We start from the raw sequence: 22,028 nt of genomic DNA, 5'->3' as shown, positions 1-22,028 counted from the left end.
TTCCCTTCCTTCACTTTCAAGCTTGAGCAAGCCACTGGAGGGGAGGCCTGTTTGAATGGCACGAACAACAGCAAACATGGGAGGAGGACTGAGCACAGACAATGCAATCACTCTTCTTGATATCTGTGCCTCAGCCCACATGCCCAAATCTCACCAGAAGACATTGATATGATGGCGTAAAATGAGATGTCTAGTACACGGAAATGACCTGTTTTCCTCTTCAACTTTGTTTTCACAGTGTTTGCTCGTTTATATGAATGCTGTGGGAATACAGGGAAAACCCTCCTCCCAATTACTTCTCTGCAGTTTACAACCAGAAAAGACAGATTTGATTTTGTGGGGAAAAAAAGTACAATATAAATGCTAAACCTGTAATATGCTGCTGAATGTTCACTAGACATACAAAAGTTGTTGTATTATATATACAGTTTATATCATACAATATTACTCAGTTTTACACAATATTGCTGTAGCACTGTACAAGTCCATAGAAAAAAGTCTAAAAAATCAACAATAAAAAGTAAAAAGTTATTTGAAAAAAAAAAGATTTTCTGCTAAATTGTCTCAACTAATATAATAATATAAATAAATACATTCATAGCAATGCATCATGAATGGTGGACACTTCACTAGCTCCAGGCACAAAGGAGAACACACATTTATCTATGTTGTCCGAGAGACTTAAATGTGGTAACTATGGTATTCCAAAACCCACTATGTCCTTAAAGCGCTACACAGAATCAGCTCATGTGTGATTCAGCTAACAGTAAGATTATTTTTACTAAGTGGATTAACTATCATGCACAGATAACAGACAATCTATTTTTGCATCATAAACATACAAGTCCTTTCTAATCAGCTTATTTTGCTGACAATATAAAGTAAAACACCACACCGTAACATGTTTCACATCTAATCATATTGAGAAAAAAAATAAAGACAGACTCATCATTAATAGTTTTAAATGTAATGTGAGCAGAAAATGTTACATCATTTTAAGGTTGCAAACACCATGTGCTACTTCACAAACAATCTTCAATGATATAGACACAATCATCCCCCACTGGGAGAACTTGCTATCCAAAAGGACATACTCGTCACTGTAAATCATTATCATTATCATTATCCACAAGGGCTCCCTTATTGGATAAATAAAAAAAATCTGCATGGTTTAAATAATTGCTATTTCTTTACTAGTTACTTTGTATTAGATTTCCAGGTATAAATGTTTACCCTAGGATTAAGGTTTCTATGTTTCAAATTTATTTATTTATTATTTGTCACTGATGGTGGTGAAGTGATAATGGTTCAACAACTGCTTTACATTCAAGTCTGGAATCATCATGTCACCTGGAAAATATATGCTTTTAGTGCCCCTGATTTCTCCATGCTGATCTAGTTGACCTGCTGCAGATGTGATCAGCATAAAATCAACTCATTGGAAATAAATTATGAATATCCAGATTCCAATACAAGCATATTTTAACACATGACAATTTTAGTTTTAAATAAGAGTTATTAAAAATTGACATCATTTTAGATTAGAAAAGTTAACCAATCAGGGAAAAAAAAAAAACAACGTAACACATAACAACTGCAGACATTACTCCTCCTAAACAGCAGAGGGAAAAATCCCCAGAATGCTATCTCAAATTCTCTGACCTTTACTTATGGTTCATTTTCTTTTTTAAAGTATTTAAACAACTCAAGTTCAGCTTTTTATTGTAAAGTCGTGCCACTATGAGCATTTGTGTCAGTTCTGAGACTTATTTCTCCTTCCTGTTGTTATGCTTTATGTGGATTACCTCCTGGATTTCTTGTATTGTGTCTACACTGGCTTTGACCTCTGCATGGCCTTATACATTGATGTCTGCCTTACACTTGCAACTCTGCTCCCTGGATTTGGCTGTAGAACATTGTTGTTCATGCAGAACCCTTGCAATGTGAAGATGAAATATGGTGAGAAACCTGCCTGTATTTTCTGCCTTCCATGCTTAATTGTCACTAAAGTACAATTTCATATAGGTACATTTATAAAAAAATATCGAAGAACTCTTATCTTAGATCACCGTCTTTTCTGTAGTTAGCATTGTTGTCCTCATGTAATTGGTAATCCATGAATAACCCTTTCAGTATTCTATTACAAGAAATTCAAATTGTTGATCCATTCTGAAATGTTTTTTTTTTAATTGCTTGTTAGCTAAGGGCAGCAAGATTGCATTTTGTCTAGCCAGGCATTTTACACATATGCCTTTTCACAACTGGAGTCAATCGGTGAACAAAAATACCTATTCTAGGTCAGGCTGCTAGGTGGTCTGACAATAAAGCTCATTGAAATTGTTTAATTGAGTTGTGTGTCTTGCTTCCACTTGAATGGATTATGTTACATCATTACATTACATTACACTTTGTTTTCATACATCCAGCATGATTTGTGTGTTTTAAAGCCCTGAATAAAACTGTTTATCTTAACACAACAGAAAAACCCAGAATACTAGAGGTAGTGAGGGAGCAACATTTCTTACAGAAGAACTTATTTAAGACAGAAACAGAAGAGATGTTACCAGGCTGCCTCACACCCACGGTCAAACATGGGGTGGAAGCCTAACGGTTTGGGGTTGATTTGTATCAGGGAATTTCAGAGATTTCTTCCAGGTGAAAAGAATACTGAACAAACATGGCTTTCATTCCATACTTCAGAACAATGCAACTCTGTCTGGACTCCAGTTAATTGTAACCAACTTCACCACACACCAAGATAATGGCTGAAGCATACATGCAAATATTTGTAAGCATAATTTTGAAAGCATACAGCTGACTGGAGTGATATCTACTGCATCATGGAATAGCCTTTCCAGACACCAAGCTTAAATCCTATTGAACTACTCTGGAATGAGCTCACAAGGTCAGAAAGAAATATCCAACTAATAAAAACACCTTTGGCAAGTTTTACAAGAGGCATGGCAAAGTATTTCAGTAGAATGTTTGAGAGTTTAAGAGATTTATAGTAATTTACTGTCTAGATGCCAACAGTGTGTAAAGCTGTTATTCATGCTAAGGAAAGAATTTTCAATGAAATTACAGTTCCCCTTCAGGAGTTGCATCAACAGTGCTTTGGGAACACTTCCGCATAAACACTCTCTGTGTAATCCATCCAACAGAAAGGCGCGACGTCACCGGCAGGGTGATGTCACTACCAGGAAGATTTAAAAAGCACATGTGGTGGAGACAGTGCTAGCTTCTGTTTGTCTCAAGAGGACAGGTAAGTACCGGTAACCAGTAAAAATTTTAAATATGGAAAGCAAGCAATCCTTCCGGCTGTTTGTCTCTCCGTGCCCCCACTTCATTATGGGGGGGATACACACAGTTTGTGTGTCACTTGCTTGGAAGTGGAGCATGCTCAGTCATCTCTCGAGTGTTTGCACTGCGGCCTCATGTCTCTGCGGACGATCTGCTCCTGTAGAACACTCTTCGAGAAGGGTGTTTCGCTCCTTCAAGGTTCTGGCCCCACTTTCTTACTCCTGTGAAGAGAGCACTGCGTTCCACCTCTCTTTCTCCAAAGGGATGTCGAGGAACCCGATGACACCCTCACAGCCAGTCCTTTTCGGGAGCATCCGTATACTGAACTATATTGGCAACTGTTTGATATTAGCTTAATCAGAGCTTTCAGCGGTCCTTCATTGAGATGTTGTTCTTGCCCACTATAAGGAATTGAATAAATGGCAAGAAAAGTTAACTTTCTCCAGTAAAGAGAACCACCTATCTAGGCGTAGTGTGGGGTTCGACTGTTATGCGGGCGCAACTGTCTCCCACTCGAGTCGAGTCTATCCTAATGGACGTCACGCAAACCAGGAAGCTACAAATTAGGAGTGCAATGGGAGCGATATTAGCTTCTTTCTGTTTAGGTAAGCCCTTTGTGTGTGAATCTGTGCAGCCATGAGCTTTACATGCAAGGATACACGCAGCCAATGCGTTGTTTGCTTAGCTCAGAAGCATGCTTATGTCATCTTTCGAGGGAGTTGACTGTTAGCATTTTTTGTTGTGTGGTTATGTGCTCCCGTGGCTTTCGCTCGAGGCCGGGGGTTGCCTCCACATGATGAGTGTGTTGCAGGCATACCAGGCTGACCTGCTATGAGAGATGGACGAGGAAATCAGCTCTGGGGCTGACAATTTAGGAGTTAATCATAAAGGCCACCAAGGTATGGTGCGGGTTGTAGGTCGGTCCATGTCAGCTCTAGTAGCCACAGAAAGGCTTCTTGACCACCTGAGGGTGGTCCTCTCCACGAACAAATGGGCAGTGGTTCAGTGGCCCTGACAATCAGAGCGCCCTGTTTCCTGGAGGGTGGTTTACATCTTATTATATCGTGCCCATACCTCCTCAACACCACCAGAAGGCCAGACTGTTAGCTCTGCCACAAGACGTGCCTCAGAGTGCAGTCTCCCTTCACCAGGTGCCTCCTTCCTTTCCCACAGGGGATGGAGGGAACCTGGGCCTGCTTGGGAAGCATTCACAGCTGCAGGGGATCTACCAGCTGTCCTGAGAGGGTCAGAAGCCAGCCCTGAGTCATGTTAAGTTCCCCGATCAGACTTCAGGGCAGAGGGGGAGGCCAGGCTTCTGGCTAACCCTGTAAGTGGAGATTCTCAACAGGGACAGAGCTTTCCTTCTGAACTTTCCCCATGCCAGACATATCCCTGTAGGTCCTTCACACAGTAAAGGGGTTACTTGATTCAGTTTGAGTCCTCTCCTCCCTGATTCAACGGTATGTGTCCCGCCATGGTGGGACACAAGCAGGCTCTGGTCCTGGAACAGGAAGTGTGCACCTTCTTAAGGAAAGGGGCTACCGGGGTGGTTCCTACCTTGGTCAGAGAGTCAGGCTACTACAGCCAGTACTTGTTTCAAAGTAGAATGGCGGAATGCGGCTCAGGTTCAGGATGCTCACTCTCAGGGAGGCCGTGTCTCAGATCAAGTCCAAGGATTGGTTTGTCACGATAGCTCTATATACAATACAATATCAGTCCTCCTGTTCGGCTTAGCACAGTCTAAACGATCAACAATTGGTTGGAATTAGCTCAATCAGAGCTTCAGGCAGTCAAGCATCGAGATGTCATTCTCGCCCACATGAAGGAATTGGGGTTTAAGACTAAACACAAAGAAGAGTGTGCTTTCTTCAGTACAGAGAACCACCTTCTTGGGCGTAGTGTGGGGCTTGACGTCAAGCGAAGTCATCCTCACTGCAGGCAAGAAACTAAAATCAGGCCAGTCACTGACTGTGAGGCAGTTCCAGAGGCTGCTCGGTCTTATGGCGGCAGCGTCCAGTGTGATCCCACTTGGCCTCCTCTATTTAAGACCCCTCCAGTGGTGGCTCAGAGACAGAGGGTTCTCCCGAAAGGGCAATCCATTCTGTACTATCAAGATCTCACGGTGAGCCCTGCGGGGTTTAGAAGTCTGAAGAGAACCTACTTTCATGTCTCAAGGCCCCATCCTGGGAACTCCTTGTCATCGCATAACGCTAACAATGGATGCATCCCTAACAGTGGGATAAGTCACATTTTTTATGGCACATAAACTGCCTGGAGATGATGGCCATGTTCTTGGCACTAAAACACTATAACCGAGACCTGTGAGGTTGCTACATGTTGGTCCACACAGACAACATGCCGGTGGTCTCATACATCAAACGCCAGGGGGGTCTCCGGTTTTACCCCTTGTACAGGCTGATGCGGCAGATCCTTCTATGGTCCCAGGGAAAACTCCTTACATTAAGAGCAGCTTACATCCCAGGCCGGTTGTACTGGAGAGCAGACGCTCTTTTGAGGCAAGGGCTGAGGCCCAGGGAATGAAGGCTCCACCCTGAGGTGGTGGAGCAGATATGGCAGAGATATTACAGAGCCCAGGTGGATCTGTTTGCAACTCGGGATACTTTGCACTGTGCCCTCTGGTTCTCTCTCTCTCACCCAGCCCCATTGGGGCTGGACGCCATGGTGCAGACGTGGCCAAGGCTTTGCTGATCCCGAGAGTTCTGGAGAGGATCCGCCAGGAAGGAGCTTGTCTACTACTGGTGGCACCTTGTTGGTCGGGCAGACCATGGGTTACAGACCTGCTGTCCTTCCTTGAGGGACCTCTTTGGGAAATTCCTCCCAGGAGGGATCCCCTCTCACAGGCAGGGGGAACCCTAGTTCATCCCCACCCAGATTTATGGAAGCTGTTGTGTGGCCCCTGAGGGGGTGCAGTTCCTAGCATCTGGTCTCTCTACTAAGGTAGTAGAGACCATTCTCCATTCCAGAGCTCCCTCCACGAGGAGGTTGTATGCCGCTAAATGGCATTTGTTCACCATGTGGTGTGAGCACCACCAGTTGGACCCAGTTAACTGCCTGGTTGGTTCAGTTCTGGAGTTCCTGCAGGAACAGTTTGCCACAGGATTGGCTACATCAACCCTGAAGGTTTACATGTTTGCTATCCTGGCTTTTTGTACCCCACTTGTGGAGCAGTCACTGGGGAAACCCCTTTCGTGACACGTTTCCTACGCGGCACCCGTCGGCTGTGCCTGTGACCCTAAACCAGTGGTGCCTGTGGCTACCACACAACTTGTCGTTTTGCAGGCATTCTGCTCTCCTCCTTTCCTAGTCCCTAACCAGGAAGAGCAAAATCGACTGTGTACAGTGCGAGCACCAGACACATACCTCCATAGGATGAGTCCGTGGAGGATGTCGCAGCAGCTCTTCATCTGCTATGGCCCTCATAGGAAAGGTTTCCTGGCTAATAAGCAGACGCTCAGTAGATGGATTGTGGATGCCATTTGTCTGCGTTATGAGTTCTCTGGTTTTCCCACTCTTTTCGGAGTTAAGGCTCATTCCACTCTGGGTATGGCAGCCTCTACGACCTGGTCCGCTGGAGTGTCACTCCAGGACATTTGTAACGCTGCGGGCTGGTCCACCCTGCTGTTCTACAACCTCGACATTAGAGCCACTCCCAGTTCCTCTGTCCTGCATGCAGGTTGTGCTCTCATTCCCTCAGGGATCTAGGGTTACATAAGTAACCTAGTGATGTTTGTTACCTATAAACAAAAGGAACATGCATGTATCTCTCAAAAATCACATCACATATCTCATAATTTTTCAGTATAGCTGAAGCAGTATAACTCCTTGCACATTGCATGTTTTCAACAAAGGGACTCAGTCAAACTGACAGTTTGCCAACAATTTCTCTTCCTAACCATCCTGTCTGGTACTTATGCCAAAAAATATTTTAAAGAATGCTCTATTTGCAAGTATGAGCTGTTTGGCTTGCTTTATCTACCATCTAGGTTCCATGGATAACTTTATTGATGATTTTTGTTGAATCATATTAGATTAATTCACTGTAGAAATTAATCTGTGTGACTGTTTTGTCTGCGTAGATAGGAGTCTACAGGTTTTTTTTACATTGACTGCCTGTCTTATTCTGTTTTCAACACTGTGAAATATTTGTTCAACAAAGTGTGAAATGTTGCAACATCTGTTGTGCAATTAGATATTTAGGCACAGCATGGACTGAAAATGGCTGTCAGTCCCAGTCTGTATTCACATAGGTATGAAGAGTAACATAGTTAATTGGGCAGCAGCTGGGGCCCCCACATCTGGGTGCTGCAGGTAGCATAGATTATGTTTCCCTTGCTGATTACATATTGTTGTTCATCAACCATCTTGTTTTACTTGCCCTCTGTCACATGACTGCTTAATTTATTATAATTTTTTTTTAATGAGTAATACTTTTCTCTAAAATTTAACAGTTAATTTTCCTATACACCAGAATTAGGTGGCTTGATTTGCTTCGAATTTAGCATCACAAACTGACATGTGCCTTTACTCTATATTGTTTACAACTAACAAGTAGTTTGGAAATAGATCTTACCCTTTAGATGTATTTGTTGCCTCTTTTATCTCTCCAACGAACAGAGAACAGAGGTCAGTTTAAAAAAGATGATAGATGATCATGTTCTTTTAAATTTCAAGTTTTAAGTCTGCTATATAACTGTAGAAAAAGATAACTTTTTTATTTTGTACAAATCAAAATGAAATATGAAATATGAAAATCCTTATGGTATGCAGGTTTATAATCCAAATAAAATAATTGTATTGATATTTATTTATTATTTTAAGATATCTGTTCAACAAGATGCAATTCAACTGATTTCTATGTCAAATAATTTTCAATTATTGAGTAATATGAGTAAGTCATGACATTTCATATCTTTGATATCATCATAGTCTTTTAAGGATTTGTGATGAAATCCAGCTGCATCATTAATACTATCAGTCTCCATTGTTCTTTCATCATGGCCACAGAGAGCTTAGTAATAACATCCTTTAACGACTCTCAAATCTTAAAATATCAGTATATTTGAATAGATTTTTTTATTCACAGAGCAAATAGCAAAAAAAAAAAAAAAATAGCCAATGACCTATCACCTGCTACTGAGATGTTAATCTAATATCCTTCCCTTCATTAAGATACGCTAAGCTGTTTAATTCTTGTCTTCTGCCCAGAGACATACTGTACTGATTCGTTAACCTGTTTTAACATGGCTTCTAAAATGTATTTTAAATAATTAATCTGATTAAACCTGTTTTAAAAGTTTTTTCTTGTCCAATTTTAAGTCTGATTGATTTCCTCAGTGGATTAAGGCTTTACACGGCCAACAGATTGTCCCCTAGCCTATATTATTGTGCTATGGAGCAGGAGGACAGACAGAAAATGGATAATGTTGATGAGTGTGCCCCTGCTGCTGAAACGCAGACCCTAGAACATGATTAATGGCACCCAGCTCACTTCCTCTTGCCTTCTGTCTCTGTCAGGAGTCAAGTGGGCTGCAAACCATAAACAGTCCAACTCTGTTCCTACTCTATTGCAACTTGTCTGGACACACAAATGGACACACACAAATTAAATATGTGTTTCAGGTTCATGTCTGTTTATGAACAGTTAAAATGTTTCATATTTTGTACCCTTTAAAATAGGATTGATTGACAAACTTTTACATTTATGGTACTCGACAGACAATCTTATCCAGAGAGACTTACAGTTATCTAATTAATACAAGTGAGCAGTTGAGGGTTAGGGGTCTTGCTCAAGGGCAGTGCAGGGATTTAAACTCTCAATCTCCCAATCAGACGTCTAGCATCTTAACCACTAAGCTACCACTTTCCACAAAACCATATACATGAGTCTAATGTAGATGATCCTTCTCTTAATAAACCATTGTTTGAAGTGTTACTCTGGCAGTTATGATTAGAGCATTTACATTTTTCTTTTGTAGCTTACAGGGCCACATTGTTGCCCTGTCTACACTTTTCATGTTATTCGTTCAGTTAATTCACTTTTTCTTATGAGCTAACCTCAGACTGATGGTTCAGATTTTAGTGTTATGTTTGAATGGTACATTAGTCATTAGTTAACTTACTGTCATGTTGAACACATTTAAACAAGGGCCTGTGAAATAATCACACACACACACACACACACACACACACACACACACACACACACACACACACACACAGACACACACACACACACACACGCTAGGCTCAGTGGAGAAGGCTTGTGACTTTATTTAGTAGCACTATTTCTCTCATCCTTCCCCGGAGTCCATCACTTCACACTGTCACATCCTTCTTTGGCTGAAACTCAGGATGTGCCATGGCCAATCAGCTGCAGAACTCCTGCAGGATTCCCTGTGCTTTGGAGCTGACTCTCTTAACTTGTACATAAACACACACACCTGACTATTGACCTAACTGTTTTATATGTATACAGGATTTATAATGTGTGTTGTATTGAAACACAGTTCTGGATTTGTGTTAATGAGTGATTATATTTAATATGTTATAATAATTACATTTTGGAAATATGATCCATTTTTACCTTCTTTGGGGAGCAGCTTTGTTAGCTAAATTGACATTAAAACAAATTTAGTTGCTCTGTGTAGCGATCTATAAATGGACCGGTATGATTGTATAAGGCCTGTTAGTCTCCCACACTGCTGGGCATTGTGCGTATGACAATGGCCTGCTTGACAGAACTGTCACATTCATTGTGTCATGTTGGATTTAGGGGGGTGGGGGGAAGGAGGTAGAGAATCTCCTACTCATGAGAGTCCACTTTATCTCAGTAATTGGCTCAGTAACGGGGAAACACTGTTTGTGTGCTTGATAGCAAGAACAGAATACACACACACACACACACACACACACACACACACACACACACACACACACACACACACAAACACACACAAACATTCACAAATACAGTAGCATTTCTTTAAGACCAGGAAAAAAGAGGCCTGTAGGCGGTTTCCTTAACCCACCTCGTTACTGTTATGTTTGAGCAGCCGGGGGAGGAAAGCAACTCTTCATTTTGACCTAATTGAGGCATGTATTCCATTGCTTTCTAAAACTTACCATGCTGCGAGGATGTGTTTCTTTTTACATCTGGGAATAAACATGCTGTAGCTTATAGGCATTGCACTAAGCGTTATGTGTGTTGATTTTATTAAGCCTGGGTCACATAGGAATGTCATGGATGTGCCTGTTAGTACATACAGTATATGCAGTCATGCAAGTGGAAGTACTGGTGTAGTAAACTTTTTTGCGCCACGGACAGGTTTAATGTCGGACAATATTTTCACGGACCGGCCTTTAAGGCGTGGCAGAAAAGTACAAAAACATATAACCGGCCGGAGCAACCCCTTTAAGAAGGTAGCGGATGTGGGTAAGACATGTGACCAGTGCTACTAAGAAATAGTTACTTGTTACAGTTACTAGTTACTTCATTCAAAAGGTAACTCAATTAATTTGTTGATTACTTACACCAATAAGTAATGCGTTACTGTTAAAAGTAACTTTTTAGTAACTTTTTTTAAAGAACGTTCTTTAATGTTCCCATAAATGCAATTTTATGCGTTATGGTCTATACAAACACAAAACTGACTTAAACACAAAGTAATTTTTACTTTTAATTTTAAGCTGTTGTGTTGAGCCCTTAAAAATGTTCCTTTCACAGCTTAAGTATGAAAACTAACAACAATGTACAACATAACACCGGGTTAGCTTCTAGCTTCATCTAGGCATGGAGTTTCTGGAGGAGCTTCGACAGATTGGAGTTGCTGCTATTGCAGTGGACACGACCTTCGAACCAGAAAGACACAGCTTACATTTGACTAAAAGGTCTTTATGCTCAACATAATGAGCATATTTTCACTTTGAGAAACTCGTCTTGCTCTCGCCTTGAATCGCCATTACTGCCGCACACACCTGAATAAATGGAAACACGCCCACAGTGCGTCTTCTTCGTGTTTACAGTGGTTCATCCACCAATCCTACAATGCGTCGCTGCTGTAAACAGGTCAGACTGTAGGCTACACTTCAGCCAAAATGAATTCAGTAACAGATACTTACTTAACAGATAGTTACTTTATTTAAAAAGTAATACGTTACAGTATTAGTTACTGTCAAAAGATACTGCGTTACAGTAACGCGTTATTGCCCAACACTGCATGTGACCTAGGCAAGCATGTTAACATGCATCAAGAGTGAGCCATTGACAGATGTGGCGGAGAGAATCCGGTAATTTTCCAAAATTAAACATTGTTCAGAATCAGATAATTAATAAAACGGAAATAATGTAAGTTATGCATTCTTTCTGTGCGGCCTGGTACCAATTGACCCACGGACCGGTGCCGGTCCGAGGCCCGGGGTCCACTGGTGTAGAGGATAAGTGTATATTGTGTTGGAGCTTGGGTTTGGCTTTTTCACTCTTTAGAGGCTGTGTATGCACTCGGATCAAGAGTGTGCCAGGAAGTAGGCCCTGGCCTTACTTAAGCTCACCTGAACTTCCTTTACCTTTAGGACCCAATGATACTTGTGAAACATACATTCACTTATTATTAGAAACATCATTACAACAAAATATTTTAAATTAGCCAGTTGCAGCAAACAGAAAATTGTGATTTTTTTTCTTCAGACCACAACAAACTGAGTAATGATTGCTTGATTAGGTGCATATTTCTATTCTGACTTTTTTTCATGTCCCTGTCAATTATGTTTAAGGTTTACAGATTATATACGCAACTCTGCAAGGGACAAATAGCAGTGGCTTGCTGGGATTAGTCATGTTGGGAATATCTGTCCATGTGGAACAAAAACCCAATTAACATCTGTGTGGGAACACTGTTTAAATTTGTCACATTTATTCTATTTATGGCTTTTACACAGGAACAGGTGTCCTTCTGTGGACCTCTAGTATGAACGGGTTTATGCTGTAGGCCATAATTTACTGTGTATAATCTATATATATATATATTGCAGCATAATACTACAATCGTTCAAATTTATATTGTTTCCTTAATAATCTACACTGCCCCATAATGTCAAAGTAAAAACAGAATTCAAGAAATGTCTGTAAATGTTTTTAATTGAAAAAAAAATCACTTGTACATGAGTATTCAGACCCTTGCAACAACACTTGAAAATGAGCTCATGTCTCCTATTTTTCTTGAATGTTGCTGAGAAGTTTCTACACCTATGAAAAAGTATATTGATTATTATATTGACAGTTTTCAGCAATCTGGTTAATTATGAACAAGTATGTTACTTATGCACACTATTATTAATTAATAAATGTTTAATAAAACTGTGTATTGTATTAATTTGGTGCCAAGAATGCCATGTGCCTTTTTATGGGTTATGGCTTTAAGGTCAAGCTTTTCCTTTGTATGTTTCTCCATGCTCAAATTTTCAAATCCCTGATAATTTATATGGTCTTTACCTCTCGGCCATGCTGAGGTGAAAAGCTGGTTAAGGTGTGGAGTGTTATCATGATTGTAGCAACAGGATTGATGCAGCGAAAGCAGATGTATCTAATTCCCTCTTAAATTCAATCCTAATCTTTTTTGTCTCCTCATGTCACCAGTCAGGTCCAACCATTATACTGTAAGAGCATGCTATCTTCACTACATTGTATCAGTCTCCAGTCAAAGGGTGGGTTTCTGCATGTAGGTTACATGAGGACAGAGGTACGGAGAGCTGCATGCCGAGAATCAAAGCTTTTTCAGAAGCTGAGAGAATGAAATTTTCAGTGCCGTCTCACTTCACTGGGCTCTAGCAGCTGTCTGGTCGTATGGAGGGAAAGTGGGGGTGGAAATACTGGAGGGAGGGGATGAATGTGTGTGTATGTGTGGATATGTGTGGGGTGGGGGGTCAAAGTGTGCCATGGCTGCTAGAATCTCTGGAGAACATGTCAGTCTGTGGCAGTGGTCAGTGGCATGGAACAGATTGCCCTCCTAAACCAGAGGGAAAAAAACAACAACGCCAACACACATTCACACCCTAACAATTACAGCTTCTCCGGTGCAGTTTCGAGGCTTTTTAGAAAACCTGCTCTCATGCAGTCGTGCCTGAACTCTACTGTACTGGTCACTTTCCCCACAGCATAAAGACCACTTGAGTTGCTAAAGAACAACATGAAATTTCTCCCGCTTCACTCTCCAACCCGTTCTCAGGCATTCAGTGCAGTTGTCAGGCAACTGTCATAAAATGAGCAACAGTTCAGAAAATGACATGTGTGAAACCCCTGCATTCATTTTACAGGCGAATTGTTTTTCCCAGCATATTGCAAAATTCCCAAAAGTAACATATCATCACATTTCAAAATAGCATGCAACAAAAACATGACTATTGGCTAGAATGGATGTCAGTTTTCGACACCAATTTATCCCACATTGTTACATGCAAGCTTTTTTATTTTCCAGTAGATGTGCAGACACACACACTCACACACACACACACACACACACACACACACACACACACACACACACACATTTGGCTCTTAAGGCCACAAAAGAGACCGCTGTGGCCGTTGGCCAGTCTATCGCCGCCCTAGTCTTAAAGTTCCCAAAAAGGATGGGGGTTGCGTCCTATACTAGATTTACATCAGCCGAACCACTCACTAATGAGGCTCAGGTTAGGGATGCTGACCCTTAAGCAGGTCATCTCTAAAATTAGATCCGAGGACTGTTTTGTCATGCTAGATCTGAAGGATGCATATCTCACCCTGCACCTTCACAAAGAGTGTGGTTGCAGCCCTGGTTTCTCTGAGACTTCAGAGCATCCACAACGTTGATTTTAGCTCAATCAGAGCACTTAGCGGTCCGGCTTCAAGATGTTCTTGCTTACATCAAGGAACTGGGGTTACGGCTGAACAGCAAAAAGAGTGTGCTTTGTCTATTACAGAGAGCAACTTACTTAGGCGTTGTGTAGGATTCGACCTTTATGCATGCCGGCTGTCTCCTGCCCACATCACGTCCACCCTTACGGCCATTACGAGGGTCAGAGAAGGACAGTACTCATTGATAAGCAGTTCCAGCTACTGCTGGGATTAATGGCAGCAGCGTCCAATGTGGCTCCACTTGGACTGCTGCACATGATATCCCTTCAGTGGTGGCTCGGGACTGGAGCGTTCTCTTGGAGGGGCAATCTGCTTCATACAATCAAAGTCATGCAGCAAGCCCTATTTGGCCCAGTGTTGGGAGTTCTCAGTCATTGCATAATGCTATCGACAGACACATCTCTCACGGATTGGGGAGCAGTCATGAACGGCCAAGGAGGGACCCATCTGCTGTGGTACATCAACTGCCTAGAGATGCTTGCCATGCTTCTAGCTCTGAAGCATTACCTGCCAGACCTCAGAAGTCATGATGTGTCTCTTATATCAATGCCTGTACAACCTTTTTCCCCGTCATGCTACTTCCGAGAGTTCTGGAAAGTTTGCTGGGATGGAGTCTATCTCCTCTTGGTTTCTTATTGGACTTGGTGGTTATTGGACTCTCGGTCCCAAAGCGTTGTTGACGCAGCTCGAGTTCCTAAAAGGGAACATCTCCAGGTTACGTATGTAATCCTGGTTCCCTAAGGGGAACGATACGCTGCGCCTCCAGGCCACACTGTCGGCATCCCTGCAGCGCTTCCTTCCCTTTTCAGAAGCTAGTGCCGGCTTCACACCATGTGCTTTTACAGCTTCCTGGTCGTGACGTCTCCCAGCTAAAGCTCCTTTCCATTAGACTGATTACACACGTGATTCAGAGCGTGGACAACGCGGAAGCGTTTCCAAAGTGTTGTTGACGCAGCGTCTAATTCCATCAGGCAACCAGGCTTACATACATAACCTGGAGACGTCATATGGCATGATTGTTGTTATTGTTCTGAATGTGTTTGTTATATTTTTAATGAATAATTTAGCTGGAGAATTTAAAGAAATTAATTGGATTAGATTTAAGTCTGGATGTATGCAGGTGTTTGTGGATATTAAAAGAATAAAATATAAATGTTGGATTGTAAAAAAACAAGCTTTTGTTGTAATTTTTAATTGGTTTGAGTCTGTATTATCTTAATTGTTCTTTGGAAAAACAAGAGGGAGTGATCCAACAGCACAGGATGAAGTGAAATGTACAAGATTTAGGAAGTTATTAGCTGTTCTTTAGTAAATATCTTTATTTTGGGGATACTAAACTAGAATTTCTCCTCAGCAGCAGCCAAATAGCTTTTGTATGCTGTGCAGCTTACATGTCTGCATAACGTTCTTTTACATATTCCTTATACACATGGTTAAATTATGAAACCAATTATATATATATATATATATATATATATATATATATATATATATATATATATATATATATATATATATATATATAGATAGAGAGAGAGAGAGAGAGAGAGAGAGAGGGAGAGAGAGAGAGAGAGAGAGAGCAACTATATATATATATATATATATATATATATATATATATATATAACTAAATCTTCAAATTTTTAAACACATTTATAGGCTACCAATTACATCAAACTTGTAATATTGCACTGGAAGTGTTTTCTGTCCATGAACTTTTTCCTGCATTGTCGTTTCGACTTTGCTGAGGTGTGTATCTTTTGTGTACAGCCTGGAGCTGAATAACTTGACGGTTCATTACAGAACTCTGGGAACGTCTTTATTTTTGGATGCTGTGTTGGAGGAGAGGGATTGCGCGAGCTGCCAGGAAGCAGCAAGGGGCGGACACTGGAAGCTAAAGTGGAGCTTTTCTCAGTGCTGCCATCATGTTTTTAGGGGCCACCTGCCCTAGGACTGCTGATACTTGAAGCACTGGGAAGAATATATGCTTTGGTTAGGGAAGAGACTGTTTTGTGATCTAGTTGAGATCGCTAACAGCTGATGTGCAACATGTCCTAAAACAGAGAACTTTTCTGTTATCTCTTGAGCTAATCTCCCTTATTAAGTTACAGTATAAGATTTTTGTAATAAAAAGAACATTTCATAATGTGAATTGATGTGCATTGTTCTTTATCACACAGGTTTATTTTAAGGCTGCTAATGTATATGCTACTAACATTTGCTAGCTAGCTTAAAAAAGGGTTTGCTTTGATGTCATCTCCAAGCACACGGCATGCTTTAGAGCTTCCACTAAGGTTTTGACCATAACTGGTTCTGAAGTAGAGTGAAACAAAAATTCCTGGTCACTTCTTTTTTCTTGTTTTTATGTGTTTTCCATGTAGTATTTTGTTATCTGTATATTTTTTTCCCCAGCCTGTCAAAAAAATAAAATAAACTGGCACAAACTGGATAGTGTTATCACGCTAGCTTAAACCCACTCCAGAAGATAAAACGACACAGATCATTTGAGCAGGGCTTGAATCACGTACGCTTGCCAGATATAACTGAATTTGAAACACCTTCTCTTAGTCACTAGCTGGCTATCAAGAGGTCTCTAACCCAACAACTACACAAATGGGTTATGTTAGAACCTAAACATGAAAGATAAATCAACTGATGGTCATCTATTTAAAGGTACTTACTAATCCCATGTCAATTAGTTTTGGACATTTTGATTTTAAATCAAAATTCACTTAAAGCTTGAACATACTAAATATTAAACAAACCACATAAACCTGTGTGAGAAAATGTTGTGTTATTATCGTGTAACAGGACTGTTGCCACTTTAATTGACATCATCAAACCCAGTGAGAGCACCGAAGCCTAACCACTAGACCACCAGGGAACCCTATGGTGTGTAGGTGTGTTGTGTAGGTGCATACAGTAATAGTGGTGGTAAATACGCTCTGTTGATAAAAGTTTGCAGCACCTGGACATGAGTATTGCATGTGGTTTTTGAGCATCGCATTCCACATTTAGTCCCAATTTCCTCTTATAGTTCCCTCCACTTTTCTGGGAAGATGTTCCACTACATTTTAGAATGTGCTTGTTAAGATTTGTGCTCATTCAGACACAAGGGTGTTAGTAAAGTCAGGTACTGATGTAGGTGCGGTGAGGAGGCCCGGGGTGCAGTCAGCATTCCAATTCATCCAAAAGGTGTTTGAAAGGGCTGAGATCATAGCTCTATAGCAGGAGATCTTCCACTCCAAAGCATATCTTTATGGAGTTTGCTTTGTGCACAGCGGCATTGTCATGCTGGAACAGGTTTGGGTTTCCAAGTTTAAGTGAAGGGAAGATTTTATGATACTGCATCCAAAGCACCCTCTACAATTTGTGTGCCTTCATAGTATGCTTTAATATGTATCCTATGACAGGTTCCCATGTGGCAACTGGGAAAGGAACTTACAGTATGGTCAACAACTGGTCAGTGCTGATGGCCTGGAAGTTTTTATGATTTTCTGTAAAGACCTCAGCAATACTTTATGTACTTCATATAAAACAAGTAGGAAATCAAATGTATCATCTTGTTATTAACAGTTTGACAAATTGCTTTGTTTTTTTTTATATTTAATTCCTTTTTGTTTCTTTCTTTCAGAACATTATCCAGTCAAGATATTTTGTGAGCTGAATCCTAGTTTCAGGAAGCAGTGAGGAGCATCCAGTGTTCACAACAAAGTTCCTGATCTGGTAGGCGTCTAAATTTAACAGTGTTTTTTACTCTAACATGGAGAGAAAATGGTAAATTAGAAATCCCAGATTATTTTCAAACCCTAATTTAACCACTAATAAAACATTAAAGCACCAATAAGAGCACTCTGAGAAGTGGAGAGAAATTATAAGGGAGTTTTAGTTAATAAAAAAAACAACGTATAATAATTGTAATTAAGAGGTGTGAGTATGGAAGCGGGACTTCCCTTTTGCAGTGTTATTTCTGCAAGAGCGCACAATGTGAAATCACGGGGAGCACAAATCGAGCCACAAACAGTGGGGGGTCCTGAGGACTACTTAGGGTCGGATGACTGATTTGGGTTTCAAATCGGCAGTCATTCTTCAGCTGGAATAATTTCGAGAGGTCCCCAATTCCCAGTGCTATAATGAAAGTTTTCTAGGAATCGGTTGTGATTTAAATGTTCTCCTCTCCATTCTGAATTAGTTTCGCAAGTAAATTCTGAGCTTCACTTGCTTTCCTCATCCTGGGAGTGTGCTCCAGTTAAAAGAAAGTGCACACCAAGGAGGATATGACTGCTTATTTAGAGGCAGAGGAATATGTGTAAAGGTAAAGGTATCCAGAAGTACACTTAAGATGTTAACTAAGCCTGTGCTGTGCTGAACAAAGTGCATACATTCTAAAAAAAAATTGCATTTACTTCCACTTGCATTTACTTTTTGGAAACACAGTTTATTTGCAGTGTGTATAGCATTATCATTGTTTACATGTGAACCATTCCATACATAATTGCTGAAATCCCATCGGTTTGACATTGTTTATTAAACTGACTCCAGAAATCAGTATTCCTCTAGATGTCTAAACTGTGGTGGGTGAGAGATTAAGGTTTAACTATAAAGCAGTGGTAAAACGTTTTAGAATAACTTTTTTCTGAAAATAATGCATGAGGGTTGAAGTCTTGGGTGCACGATGCCTGCGGCAAGATTTTTATGTTTCTGAAAGAGCAGGAGATGGAACGGTGACAAAATCATTAAGATGCTGGTCAAGTGTTTGTGTCTGGTGATTCGGAGCCATGCTTGGCTGCTTGGCACGGTAGGGCTGCCCAGTGGCCATTAAGGCAGCTAGGGTTGGGGGTCAAGGCCTGTGGAGGGCACTGCTCCCCCCCTGTATGGGAGCGTATGTCAGGCTGCACTCCAATGACTACCCTAGGCAGGTGGTCTATGGGGGACAGCGGGATGGAAGACCAGGACAAATCGACACACAGAGGCTCATTTCCCAAGCTCAGCATGAGGGACAGCATAGCAACTCGATGGAAAGGGAGAAAATACAAAAGCAAAAGTCTCCTAAGGGCATCAGAGGATAAGTGATAATTTAGATGTTTGTATCATACATGTACTCTATAGGTGCTTTGGTGGCTTCTCAGAACAAACTTGCTTCAAAGTAAAGGCTGAAAGGCTACAGGCACATTTTGTATTTAAGCAGACATTATAATGCAAATTCATAATAACATTAACACAAACATAAAACCCTAGGCTTAACAGATACTTACAGCATGTATATGCAGATTACAAAACTTGTTCTTTACAATTATGGAATATATTTCTCAATAGAAAATTGTTTTATTGTTTACAAAGTCTAGATTATAGATATGTGAAGAAACCATTATACTTCATTCATCCTTGTTTTTGTCTTCAGTGTGACTGCTTTCATATTCTGTTTTGACACAGCAGAAGACAGTTTTACTTCTGATAGTAAGGATGGATAAGCTCGGGAAGGGTGCTGGGGTGGTGATAGAGGGTTCGACTCATACCAGAAACTGCTGAATGGAAATACATTGTTGTATGGACGCCTGTTCTACGTGTGTGTGAAATTAGATTTCCACACAACCTTGCCAAAAGATGACACATGCCCTCTATACATCAGAAGACAGGCTGACACCTATTCATTTCCTCTAGCCCTGTCGGCATGTTTTTAAAAGCCGTTAAAGTGGCATCCGTCAGAACAGGAAATTCAGTGTACATTTGGCCATTCTTAGAGTAGCCAGCCTTGAAGCCACCTGCAGCTGAAATGCTGTAGTGCCCAAACCTGTCAGTCATTCCTGAGTCAAGTCACCGCTTTCCAGTGAGACTTGGGTTTTGTCAGAGTGTGTCAGCTTTTACATAGTGTTAATGAAGAAACTATATTTTGCTCATCTATTATTTTTCTTTCATATATGTATCAAATATCACAAGAATTGCTTTTCTTTTTTTTGTGCTTATAATTTGGCAGTTATTTATTTTCAGCCTGACTTTTCCGACTGCAACACTGTATGATACAGCTTCTCAAAGACATTTTGTTTGTTCAATGTGCCATCTAGTGCAGAAAACAGATGATTCCATCTCATAAAAAAAGTTTATTTATATATTCATACTTTATATTCCTCCTGTCTATAGTGGTGTGTCCTTCAGGGTGGATAATATGAGGTATACATTGTTTGCCAATAATGTGTGCTTTTTTAGAGCACCATTGGCAACCATTAGAGGTGTGCATGTCACTTAAATTCATGACCTGTTTTTCCAGTACAAACAAAATTGTGTTTGTGTGTGTGTGTGTGTGTGTGTGTGTGTGTGTGTGTGTGTGTGTGTATGTATGTGTTTCATAATCCCTGTTCAGGTCAGTAGCTGTCTGTGCCTAGTCCAGAGGTGCTGAGCGATGTGTTCATGCAATAGTAGCAATTAAACACTACAGATGTGTTGCTGAATGCAGAGTGTAGTTATTGGTCATGAGGCTACATTCTTAGTACGCTGCTGCCAAGTAGATCCTCTTCAGCATATTCCTCAATTTAAATGTCCAAATAACAGATATAACTATATAACCTCATACACACACCAATATACACATGCCCATGAAGATGAAGGCCCACTCACTCAGTATGGCTTGCAGCAACAGCCTGTTCCACTGGCAGCCCAACTGCTGACGCCGTCACCTGTCTATGTGGATGAAGGTGATTGTGTTAGCACAGTCGTGCCGGGAAGCTGGCACTCCTCACCCACATTTGTCCTCAAAGAGAGGTTGTGGACTTAGAGTAGAGGAAGTGTTGACTGCACTTTTGCTCTTTAATTTTCTAACTCCTTCTGGCCAAAGCCATTGATTTAACACTGACCCAGCTCTATAATTCATGGAGGTGGCAGGAAAGTTAATTTGAAACAAAATTGTGAGTTAAGAATTACTATTCTTCCTCCTATTCATTGTTAACTCTGATAACCTTGTAATATGTTCATTATTGTTGTGGTACTGTATATATATAGAACATAGTTTTTTTTTCCCTCCACAGTAATCACAGTCAGTCTTTAGTGACCATTCTTCTCCTTCTTAATTGTATTCCAAAATTCAAAGCCTCCCAGATGTAGTGTAATAGGGATATGTGGTGCATCTAACATACCGCCTCAACCCAAATGCTCATTAGGCAAAAATGAAACCCTGGCATTTGGTGCTTCAGTGTTGAGCTGTAAACACATTAAAATTGAATTGCACCTACAGGCTTTGAAGATGCTTTTTTCTTTTTTGCAATTTGCAATTTGCCATTATTTTTAGGCTTCCTCTGAAATAAGAGGAACCTCATTTATTAAACAAATATATAAATATGTTTAATTGTACATGAGGTTAATGGTAAGATTGATTTTTTAATAAATGAAATGTATTGCCACCAAGAATGGAAAAACTCCCTTAGATTTTGTGAGGAAGAAACCTTGAGAGGAACCAGACTCAAAAGGGGAACCCATCCTCATTTGGGTGATATCAAGAGTGTGATTAAAGTCAACACAGTACAATATAATACAGAACACCGGAGAGTGAGAATTAACATGAGCACCGGAATATAAAATTATGAGTATTGTCCTTTCTAGAGTCTTATACAGTCATTTTAGGTTACAGAACCAGGAGCTACTAAGCAACTCATTAAATAGCTCAACATTTGAGATCATCATAGAGCCAACAACAGCTTCTTCATGCCAGAGCATTTAAACACTTAAAGAGGTCCAATGTTCAAATTCCACATGAGGTGGAATCCAAATGGCTCTGGCACATCTCTAGATGGTTCGGGATGTTTGCATCTATTTCTTTAAAGGTCCCTAA

The 22,028-nt window shown here is 40.7% G+C and overlaps 1 protein-coding gene across 5 annotated transcripts in view; it reads left to right on the top strand.

The window, feature by feature from the left end:
• The window catches only part of rbfox3a (RNA binding fox-1 homolog 3a), a 340,119-nt gene that overhangs the window by 40,578 nt on the left and 277,513 nt on the right, over window positions 1-22,028 (top strand). For all 5 annotated transcript variants that reach the window (XM_083556151.1, XM_083556150.1, XM_083556153.1 and 2 more), the window contains one exon: window positions 17,844-17,935. The gene's annotated coding sequence lies outside the window, so the exon portion shown is untranslated. The remainder of the gene's footprint in view (window positions 1-17,843; window positions 17,936-22,028) is intronic.

Source organism: Silurus aristotelis, assembly GCF_946808225.1.
Source record: "Silurus aristotelis genome assembly, chromosome: 12".
NCBI classification, from domain to species: Eukaryota; Metazoa; Chordata; class Actinopteri; order Siluriformes; family Siluridae; genus Silurus; species Silurus aristotelis.
This window is presented reverse-complemented; position numbering and strand designations above follow the sequence as displayed.